Raw genomic sequence first — 10370 nt, forward strand, 5'->3', positions numbered from 1 at the left:
ATGTAACACACACACACGACTCTCCCATACATGACACACATATATATAGGGTGCAGTGTAACATGACACTGTCTCTCTCGTGGACACCTCTCTCCTCCTCATCAGTCTCCTACTGTCCCACTCCCATCTGCCCATCCAGTGCATCATCAGTACATTACAAAGAGAACTGTATATCTCATCCACTTAGGACAAGTCCATTATTTCTTCCTCATAGGCTTCAGAGTGAAATCCTAGTTCTCTGACCTGACTTTTGGGGCTTTCCACAACCTAGCCCCTATGTCTCCAGTTTCCTTTCTCCTCCTCTACATAAAACTAATGTTCCAGTTGTAACTACAAATATGCTTTTCTTTGAATATATCAAGATCCCTCCCCCACAATTCTTCCAGTTTCCCGACTGGAACACCCCTCATAGCTCTTCGACCTTCATACTTCCTCTATTCATCCAACATCAAACATTATCTTCCTTTCCAAAGCATTTGCAGATGCCCCTTCTGTGCTCCCCTATAGCCTATCACTTACCCCAACTTGCCTATACCCACCATAGTATTCATCATACTCTTTAGACAGTCTCATACCCCCACTCTAATGAATCTTCATCAAGAACAGGAAACCAGTCAAGTTTACCTTTACATCCTCTGTACCCAGCATAAGACCAGATACAAGGTGGTGTGGTCTATAAATATTTACTGAATGACTACATAAACAAATGAAAGCCATGGTTAGCTTAATTTCCAATGGAATGCTGGTGGAGTCATTCACTTGCATTCAAAATAGTGAGGAAAAAGGCACAACAAAAAGTCATGTAGCATGACTAAGAAAACAATAATAATCCCCTGAGCACTCACATCTTGCTTTCTCAGTACCAATCCCTACTGAAGAAATATATGCCTCCTTGCAAAATGGCTGATTCCAGGACTGGGGCAGAGAATGTACATAATGAGCCTAAAATATCTTGTGTCAGAAAGCAAGGAAGGGCTAGATGGGTGATGGGTATTAAAGAGGGCACTGGTGATGTGATGAGCACTGGGTGTTGTATGTAAGTGATGAATCACTGAATTCTACTCCAGAAACCAATATTGCACTATATGTTAACTAAAATTTAAATTAAAAAAAAGAAAGCAAGGATGTCAAGATCTAATGAGACCATGTAAAGGATACAGGAGCCAAACAGAAAAGACTAATTTCTAAGATGATACAGTGTGCACATCAAAAATAAATCAAAGTGGATACATACACTAAAATACATAAAAATCCATGAATTCCTAATCATATTAAAGAAAACAATGAAAGTCTCTAGGAAACCAAGCCCTTACTCTGACAAATGAAAAAAAGCATTCACCCTGACTTTCTTTTTATAAAATATATTTTGGGACCAAAAAAAGCTGATAAAGAAAAGGTCTTTTTTATAAAATAATTTCAGCTAATAAATGCAGAAGGATTGATGAAATTAGACCGCTTTTTTTCAACTACTGAAATAATGAATTTTTTTTAAAGACTTTATTTATTTATTTGACAGAGAAAGACACAGCGAGAGAGGGAACACAAACAGGGGGAGTGGGAGAAGGAGAAGCAGGCTTCCCGCCGAGCAGGGAGCCCAAGGCGGGGCTCGATCCCAGGACCCCTGGGATCATGACCTGAGCCGAAGGCAGACGCCCAACGACTGAGCCACCCAGCACCCCTGAAATAATGAATTTAGACAATTGTCTTCAGTGGTTGCTAAAATCAACAGGAGAAAGGTTGGTAGGAGATGCTACAATGGAGAAATCAGGCTGACAAAACCTGAAAACACAAATCAACTCCAGAATCAGTTAAAAAGTTAAACCAGATATGATGAAATACAAAAGAAAGTGCTTATCGCTACCTGCAACAATTTTTTCCCTTAAAAAATAACTGAAGGGGCGCCTGGGTGGCTCATTCAATTAAGCGTCTGCCTTCAGTTCAGGTCATGATCCCAGCGTTCTGGGATCGAGTCCCACATCAGGCTCCTTGCTCAGCGGGGAGCCTGCTTCTCCTTCTGCCTGCCACTGCCCCTGCTGTGCTCTCTCTCTCTCCCTCTCTGACAAAAAAAAAAAATAAAATCTTTAAAAAAATAATTGAAACTGAATTTAATCAATCCTCTAATTCTAAATGCCAGTGAACAGAAACATGCAGATGGGAAAACAAAATGAATACCACCTCAAGGAAGCAATCATCTAAATCCATTTGTTGATAGGATAAATGACTTAGTTTCTCTAATATACCAATGGTCTTTAAAATGTGGGGGGTGACTACAGATGGTTAGGAAAAGAGACTTAAAAGAAAAATATCTAATGTCAATAAATAGACAATAAATGCCCTTGTTTAGATATAGATTTAACAAAACAACTATAGGGTGCCTGGGTGGCTCAGCTGGTTAAGCAACTGCCTTCGGCTCAGGTCATGATCCTGGAGTCCCGGGATCGAGTCCCACATCGGGCTCCCTGCTCAGCAGGGAGTCTGCTTCTCCCTCTGACCCTCTTCCCTCTCGTGCTCTCTGGCTCTCATTTTCTCTCTCAAATAAATAAATAAAATCTTAAAAAAAAACTATAAAAAGACATTTTTTATTAATACTTTTTTTAAAGATTTATTTGAGGGAGAGAGAGCATGTGCACACATGCGTGCACACGCGCGCGCGCACACACACACACACACACACGAGGGGGGGGAAGGGCTGAGGAAGAGGAAGAGAAAGAATGCTGAGCCCGACACTGGACCTGATATCACGACCCTGAGATCATGACCTGAGCCGAAATCAAGAGTCAGATGCTTAATTGACTGAGCCACCCAGGTGCCCCTAAAAAGATATCTTTAAGACAATCATGGAAATCTGAATATGGACTGGGCATTAGATAATATAAGGAATTACTGTTAATCTTATTAAGTATAATGGCCTTGTGTGTTACTTAATATAATCCACTTAAGAGTTAGAGATGTGGGGCGCCTAGGAGGCTCAGTTGGTTAAGCATTTCCCTTCAGCTCAGGTCATGATCCCAGCGGCCTTGGACTGAGCCCCGCATCAGGCTCCCTGCTTAGATGGGAGTCTGCTTCTCCCTCCCCCTGCTTTTGTGCTCTTGCTTGCTCTCTCACTCTCTCTCCCTCTCAAATAAATTAATAAGATCTTAAAAAAAAAAGTCAGAGACGGATATGAGTTATTTACATGTGTAATGACATAATGTCTGGGATTGCTTTAAAATACCCCAGTGAAAAAAGTGGGTGAGGAGAAAAGATCAAAGGAAATTGGCCAAATGGTATTAATTGTTGAAGCTGAGAAATGGATACATGCTTGTTTATTTTACTACCTTCTACTTTAAATATATTGGAAAATTTCAGTAATAAATGAAAAAAGAAGCCAGTGTCAGGGGTTGCACCTGGTTCCTTCCAAACTAGCAGTTTGAGCAACAGAAGAAATGATTGCAATGGATTGAAAAGTACTAAATATATAAATAGCCACAAGTTCAACACAATAGAAAAAAGGACAACAAAAAAAATCTCAAAAAATATAAATATACTTTAAGTTGGGTGATGGTTTTAAAAACCAGCTATAAGACCTATATTTTGCATTTTATAACTAATAGGTCCCTCAGCAGGATTTCTTCCTCTCCCTACCTCTTTATTATCTGATTTTTACCTTTATTCTTTTGTATATGATATGATACAGTGATAAGAGCATGGGATTTCATATTATAGAACTACGCATTTGAATATGAACAGCCTTTGAAGCTTTATGATTGAAAAAGTTTCTTTTTTTTTAAGATTTTTATTTATTTATTTGACAGAGAGAGAGACAGCAAGAGAGGGAACACAAGCAGGGGCAGTGGGAGAGGGAGAAGCAGGCTTCCCGCGGAGCAGGGAGCCCGATGCGGGGCTCGATCCCAACCTGAGCTGAAGGCAGACAATGACTGAGCCACCCAGGCGCCCCTGAAAAAGTTTCTTAACCAAGTATTATTCCTTTCCTTTCCTATAAAATGGAAGAATATGTACATCTTTACTCCTTTTTGTTTTGATTAAATATGTATATATTGCCTGATGAAAAATAGAACCTTAGTAAACACTCCTTGTCTTCTTTTTTTAAAAACAAGAAATACCAGCTATAAAAGTCTCACTGGGGAAAAAAAAAATTTGAAAGTGGATTAGGTATTAGATGCTATTAGGAAATTATTCTTAATTTTTCTTGGTAACACAATGGTAATTAAATTACTTACAAAATATCCCTAATATTCGGAGATGAACACTGAGATATTTAGAAGTAAAGTTCCATGATGCATGCTCCTCAAATTGACCTATTAAGTGGTATCTCAATCAAAATGCCAAGAAGCATTTTTGTGAAAATTGACAAGGTGATTCTAAAATGCATATGGAAATGCAAAAGACCAAAAATAACTAGGCCTTACTGAAGAAAAAGAACAAAACTGTAGGACTAAATGACTATATATAAGGTATATTATAAATGACATTAATTATGAAAGTGGTACTTACACAAGAATAGAGAAACAAACCAAACAGGATGGAATTCAGAAACGAACCCACATATATAATCTAGTCATTTGATTTATGAAAAATATGACTCTATACAAGGGAAAGAATGATCTTTTCAGTAAGTGATAATGGGTTGACTGTCTATTTCTTTTTTTAAAGATTGATTGATTGATTGATTTATGTATTTATTTGAGAGAGGGAGCTCGAGCGGGGAGAGGGGCAGAAGGAGAGGGAGAAGCAGACTTCCCGCTGAGCAGGGAGCCTGATGTGGGGCTCAACCCTAGGACCCTGGGATCATGACCTGAGCCAAAGGCAGACACTTAACTGACTGAGCCACCCAGGCACCCCTAAATGTCCATTTTGACATACAAAAGGGGGGGCTTTACTCATACTGAAATAATAAACAAAAATCAATTCAAATATATTGTGAATACAAATGAAAGATTAAACAATAACATAACAGAAAAATGTCTTCATGACTTTGAGAAAGGCAAAGATTTCTTAACAAAACAAGCACTAGCCATAAAGGGGAAAAACTATGAAACTGAACAATATTAAAATTGAGATGTTCAGTTTATCAAGAGATACCTTTAAGAAACTGAGAATGCAAGTAACTGAGATTTGCAATAAATATATCTAACAAAATATCAACATTCTTAATATAAAAATATCTCCTACAAATCAATAAGATAGTCCAGGAGAAAAAGTGGTCAAAGATTAAACAGGTATTTCATAAAAAGATATCCAGGCCTACAAACATATGAACAGATGCACATTTATCATCAGATTTGCAAATTAAAACCACAGTAAGATACCATTCATAACCACTAGAATGGCTTTTTTTCCTTAAAAAGCAAAGACAGTAACAAGTGTTGACAATATTCTACAGCAAGTGGAACTCTTAAAGATTTATACCAAGAGTTTTATAGTACATGCACACCTCAGAGACATTGTGGATTTGGTTCCAGACCACCACAATAAAATGAATGCCACAATAAAGCAAGTAAAATGAATTTTTTGGTTTCCCAGTACATATAAAAGTTATGTTTCCACTATACTGTAGTCTATTAAGTATGCAATAACATTATGTCTAATAATGTATATACTGTAATTAAAAAATATTGCTAAAAAATGCTAACCATCATCTGAGCTTTTAGCAAGTCATCATTACTGATCACAGATCACCATTAACAAATATAATAATAATGAAAAAGCTTTAAATATTCCAAGAATTACCAAAATGTAACACAGAAACATCAAGTGTGCAAATGTTGGAAAAATGGTTCAATGAACAATGAATCAAGGAACACTACATCAAAAACTAATGATGTAATGTATGGGGACTAACATAATATAATAAAATTTTAAAAAATGGTGCCGATGGATTTGTTCCTCTCAGGATAGCCACAAACCTTCAATTTGTAAAAAAAACGGTATCTGCAAAGGGCAATAAAGCAAAGTGCAGTAAAACGAGGTGTGTCTGTACAACCCCTGTGGAAAACCAGCTGACATCTTCTACTAAAGCTAATCATATACATAATCTATAATTCAGCAATTCTACTCAGGTATATGCCCAACAGAAATGTGTACATATATCACAAAAGACATGTACTAGATTATTCCCAGTATTATTTACAGGCCAAAAATGGAAGCAAAATGTCCATCTACTATGATATATTCACACAATGGAATACATAGCAATGAGAATGAAGGAACTACCACTGTACCCAATAATATGAATGAATCTCAAAAACAAAATCTTTTTTTTTAAAGATTTTATTTTTTGAGAGAGAGAGAGAGCACACGCACAGAGGGAGAGTGAGGAGAAGCAGACTCCCCGCTGAGCAGAGAGCCCAATGCGTGGCTCAATCCCAGGACCCTGAGATCAGGACCTGAGCCAAAGGCAGACGCTTAAGTGACTGAGCCACCCAGGCGCCCCTTAAAAACAAAATCTTAAGCCAGAGAAGTCAGGCACACACAAAAAATATTACACTACCATATTTTTATAAAGTTCAAAAATAGGCAAAATTACTATACCGTGATAGAAGCCAGGATTGTGACTAATGGGAGCTTAGATGTGAATGATTGGGGATACATTCAAGGGCCTTCAGATGATAATCATGTTCTATTTCTTTTCTTTTTTTTTAATTTTATTTTATTATGTTATGTTAATCACCATACATTACATCATTAGTTTTTGATGTAGTGTTCCATGATTCATTGTTTGCATGTTCTATTTCTTAATTTGGATGCTGGTTACACAGGTGTTTACACTGTGAAGTGCTTTGGGCCGTACACTTATGATACGTGCACCTTTCTGTGTGTATTTAAGTTTACTTAAAAATGATGCCTGCAAATCTCAAATGGTTCAGCCAAAACAGATAGATCAGAAAATATATAAACAATTATACTTTAATTAAAAAAATGAATGGATGGATGGGTGAGCAAGTGAGTGAACAAGTGAGCTCATATGGCAAAAGTTAACAACTGCTGAACCTAGGTTCAGAGCATAAAAGTATTCATTGTACTCTTCTTTCAACTTATGCTTGTTAAATTAAAAAATGTTCAAGTAAAAAGAGTCACCATGCCTCTCAGCTCTATATTATTTATAACAAGTACCTGATATAATCTGACTTATGAAAGGAAATTTTTTAAAATGAAATTTCTATACCCAGATTATGTCTTATAAAATAATAAAATACTCCATATATTTTCTATTTCTCATTAATAAACAGAGAAAGAGAGACAGCCAGAAAGACAAAGAGAATCAGGCCAGGACCAAGCGTTTTGCACACCATACCTCCATGAACTCCACCAATAGTAGTTACTATCTACCTCTGAGTCTTGGTTTTATCATCAGTAAAATGATAATGATAATACTGACCTTAGAGGATGGTTTTGAACATTAAGGGACCAACTATATTTAAAAGGTTGCCTGTACAGACAGACCAAGTACTGAATTCTTCCAATTTAACATACCAAACATTTATGGGCAACATATCATGAACACACAGTGTTAAGAGCAGTGAGAGAGGTAAGCAAATATGCGGTAGGATAGCACACGATGCACCACAGATAAACAGACTGAGGGAGAACTGAGGATGGATATAAAGATGTCTTCCTAGCAGGGCTAGTAACTGACAATATATCTAAATGACAGGAAGAAGCTAGCTAGGATAAAAAGAGTATGGGAAATGTATGCACCTGGATTAGGTTATTTCAGTATGCAGAGTGCTGCATTAAAGCTATGCAGAAAAGTGAAAGGGGGGGTGTGTAGGAAGCACAGTGAACAACAAATACAGAGACACTGACATAGATGTATCCTGTTTTTCCTACTAATAGCTGTATAGTTTGTGCCCTCACTTCCTTTAGGTTCTGCTCAAATGTTGCCTTACCAGGGACTATTTAAAACAGTACATCCCCTCCCCATCACAACCTATTCGTATTTATTATATATTCATTTACTGTCTGTCTCTCAACTACAGCTTAATACACTTTTTATTTTCCACTGTTGTATCCTCAGTGCTTAACACTGTCTGACACATAAAGTTATTCAATAAAGGGCGCCTGGGTGGCTCAGTTGGTTAAGCGACTGCCTTCGGCTCAGGTCATGATCCTAGAGTCCCGCATCGGGCTCCCTGCTCAGCAGGGAGTCTGCTTCTCCCTCTGACTCTCCTCCCTCTCATGCTCTCTGTCTCTCATTCTCTCTCTCAAATAAATAAATAAAATCTTTAAAAAAAATTTTTAAAAAGTTATTCAATAAAAGTTCTTTGATGAATAACTGATGGTTGCACACTGGGTTGAAGCCAGATGATATTTAAATGCTGTGTAATTATGACTTGAATAGAGAACAGAGACATCAGCAATACCCTTCAAAAGAGTTCCTAAGTGTTTTAGTATCATGAAAATCTCTGCCTCGTTTTTTCTAAAAGAACTGAAAATTATACCTGGCCCAGAAAAAAAGTTACCTCTTATTTTGGCAAGTATAACACAGTAGTTACAGGAGAAGAGGAATAAATTGCTTGTTCAAGGAGATCCTTGGTTAAATTCCTCTTTAGAGCCTGAAAAACCCTAAGCCTCATCTTAAGTTTAATGATCATGATGTCTCCTCTCTTGGGTAAAAAATTGGAATAATAAATTGTGATTAACTAACGTTCTCACAAGACAAATTAAACCTGATAAATGGGACAGAAAAATACATTTTTGCACCAAATAGAGAATACCTGCAAAGTTCCCAGGAAAACTTTGTCTGAAAAATCTGCCAGCTTTCTTGTTCAATGTTGCTACCAGAGACCAGAGAAGAATTTGCATAATAAACGTAACTCATATGAAAAAATAAATTTGTAATTGGATGTCATATCTGTCAACCATTTCTATTCCACGAGAAATTCTAAAGGAGATGGAAAAGCTTCCACTGTCAAGAGCTGACACCAGGTTACAGACAAAACCCACTTTGTTTGCCCCTTTAAAAAGTGGGGATTGAGCTCTACGCCAATTTTTTTTTTTAATGTCATGAGTAGAGGGTTAAAATCAGTGCAGTTTCTGATGTATCATCTTGTTTAGAATAAAACTAAAAATGATAATGATAATAATAATTATTATTATTATTTGAACAAGACCGTACGTCTCTTAGGGCTAAAATTTCTGCCACTGCTTATTTTTATGAACAAAAACAACGTTGACCATGAGATTGAAGTCACACCTGGCTTTGGCAAGTACATAATTCAATTGCCTCTGCAGGAGCGGGACAGGAGGGATCAGAAGCCTTGTGGGGCAGGGAGGGGAGTAAAGTATTGGAATCGAAGGAAAAGGAAGAGTGGGAGAAGGGGGTTGCAAAAGTTCTGAGGCTAAAAGGGGGCGGGGAACAAGGTGGGAGATAAAAGATAGGAAAAGAATCCGTGGTAGAGGGAATGACCCAGACTCAGAAAGATCAGGAAGAGGATCTGGGATAATGAGGAGAGGTGAAGAATGACTAGGGATAAAAGGACTACAAGAGAGAAAGGGGAGGGGATGACGGCCTGCCATCTTCAGAGCGGGGGAGAGAAGACAGGCGACGGGAACCTAAGCGTCAGAAACAACCTTCACACAACGTACTCCGGGAATGAAAACTTCTTTCTGCCCCATGTTGAAGCAAGGAGGAAAGCTTCCCCGGGGTGTTTGGGGACTCACTTGTGAAAATTATGAGCTTCTTTCTTTACACTCACCTTGCTGAAGAGAGCCGCGACGCAACGATGGCGTGACCGGAACTGCTATTTTCCTTCGTTTGGCGGAAGCCTAGCTTCCTCCGCCACTCCCCCTTTACCAGGCAACTTCCTGTGCCTCTCTAGCAATCTCTTACAATACTTTATCGCTCTGGCTCTCTCACCCTATCAGAAGCTGGGTAGTGATGTAAACAGGCTGAGAGGGAATCAGTACGTTTTTACAAATCTTAGCTCTCGTCATCCCAAGAACTGCATTATTTCAGCCAAACCCCACGTATCCAAATTTGTCACCTCGCTTTGTTGATTAAGCCTTTGAAATACCTTCCTAACCCTAGTCCCTTAACTCTTGGATGTCAACAGTTACGTATTTGTCATACTGAGTTACTGTTTTCTGGCATACCATGTTGGAAAAAATTTTCATTTTTATTAGTGGCATACTTTGATTTCAAGATCTTAAAAAATCTGAAGTCTGAATCTTTTTGTCTCGGAACGGTATCCAAAGAGTTACATGCCATACTCAAATTTCCAAATAAATAAGGGAAACTCGTCTAGAAAGCATTCTTGTATATGTATATAACCCCCCCCCAAGAAAATGACAACTGACAAAATTTTCAATAACAAGAATAATTCTTTGGTTAAAAGTTCAGTATTGAATTACCTATTGCCACTACTTCA

At 37.8% G+C, this 10370-nt stretch overlaps 1 protein-coding gene across 3 annotated transcripts in view; it reads right to left on the minus strand.

The window, feature by feature from the left end:
- The window catches only part of MAGED1 (MAGE family member D1), a 65156-nt gene extending 55367 nt beyond the window's left edge, over positions 1–9789 (minus strand). For 2 of the 3 annotated variants that reach the window (XM_073890380.1, XM_025855491.2), the window contains exon 1: positions 9699–9789. The gene's annotated coding sequence lies outside the window, so the exon portion shown is untranslated. The remainder of the gene's footprint in view (positions 1–9698) is intronic. The other variant, XM_025855484.2, reaches the window with a different exon arrangement.
- Between the last annotated feature and the right edge of the window lie 581 nt (positions 9790–10370).

The sequence above is a fragment of the Callorhinus ursinus genome, unplaced genomic scaffold, assembly GCF_003265705.2.
Source record: "Callorhinus ursinus isolate GAN/ISIS: 27379988/994484 unplaced genomic scaffold, GSC_fseal_2.0 scaffold146, whole genome shotgun sequence".
Taxonomy (NCBI): Eukaryota; Metazoa; Chordata; class Mammalia; order Carnivora; family Otariidae; genus Callorhinus; species Callorhinus ursinus.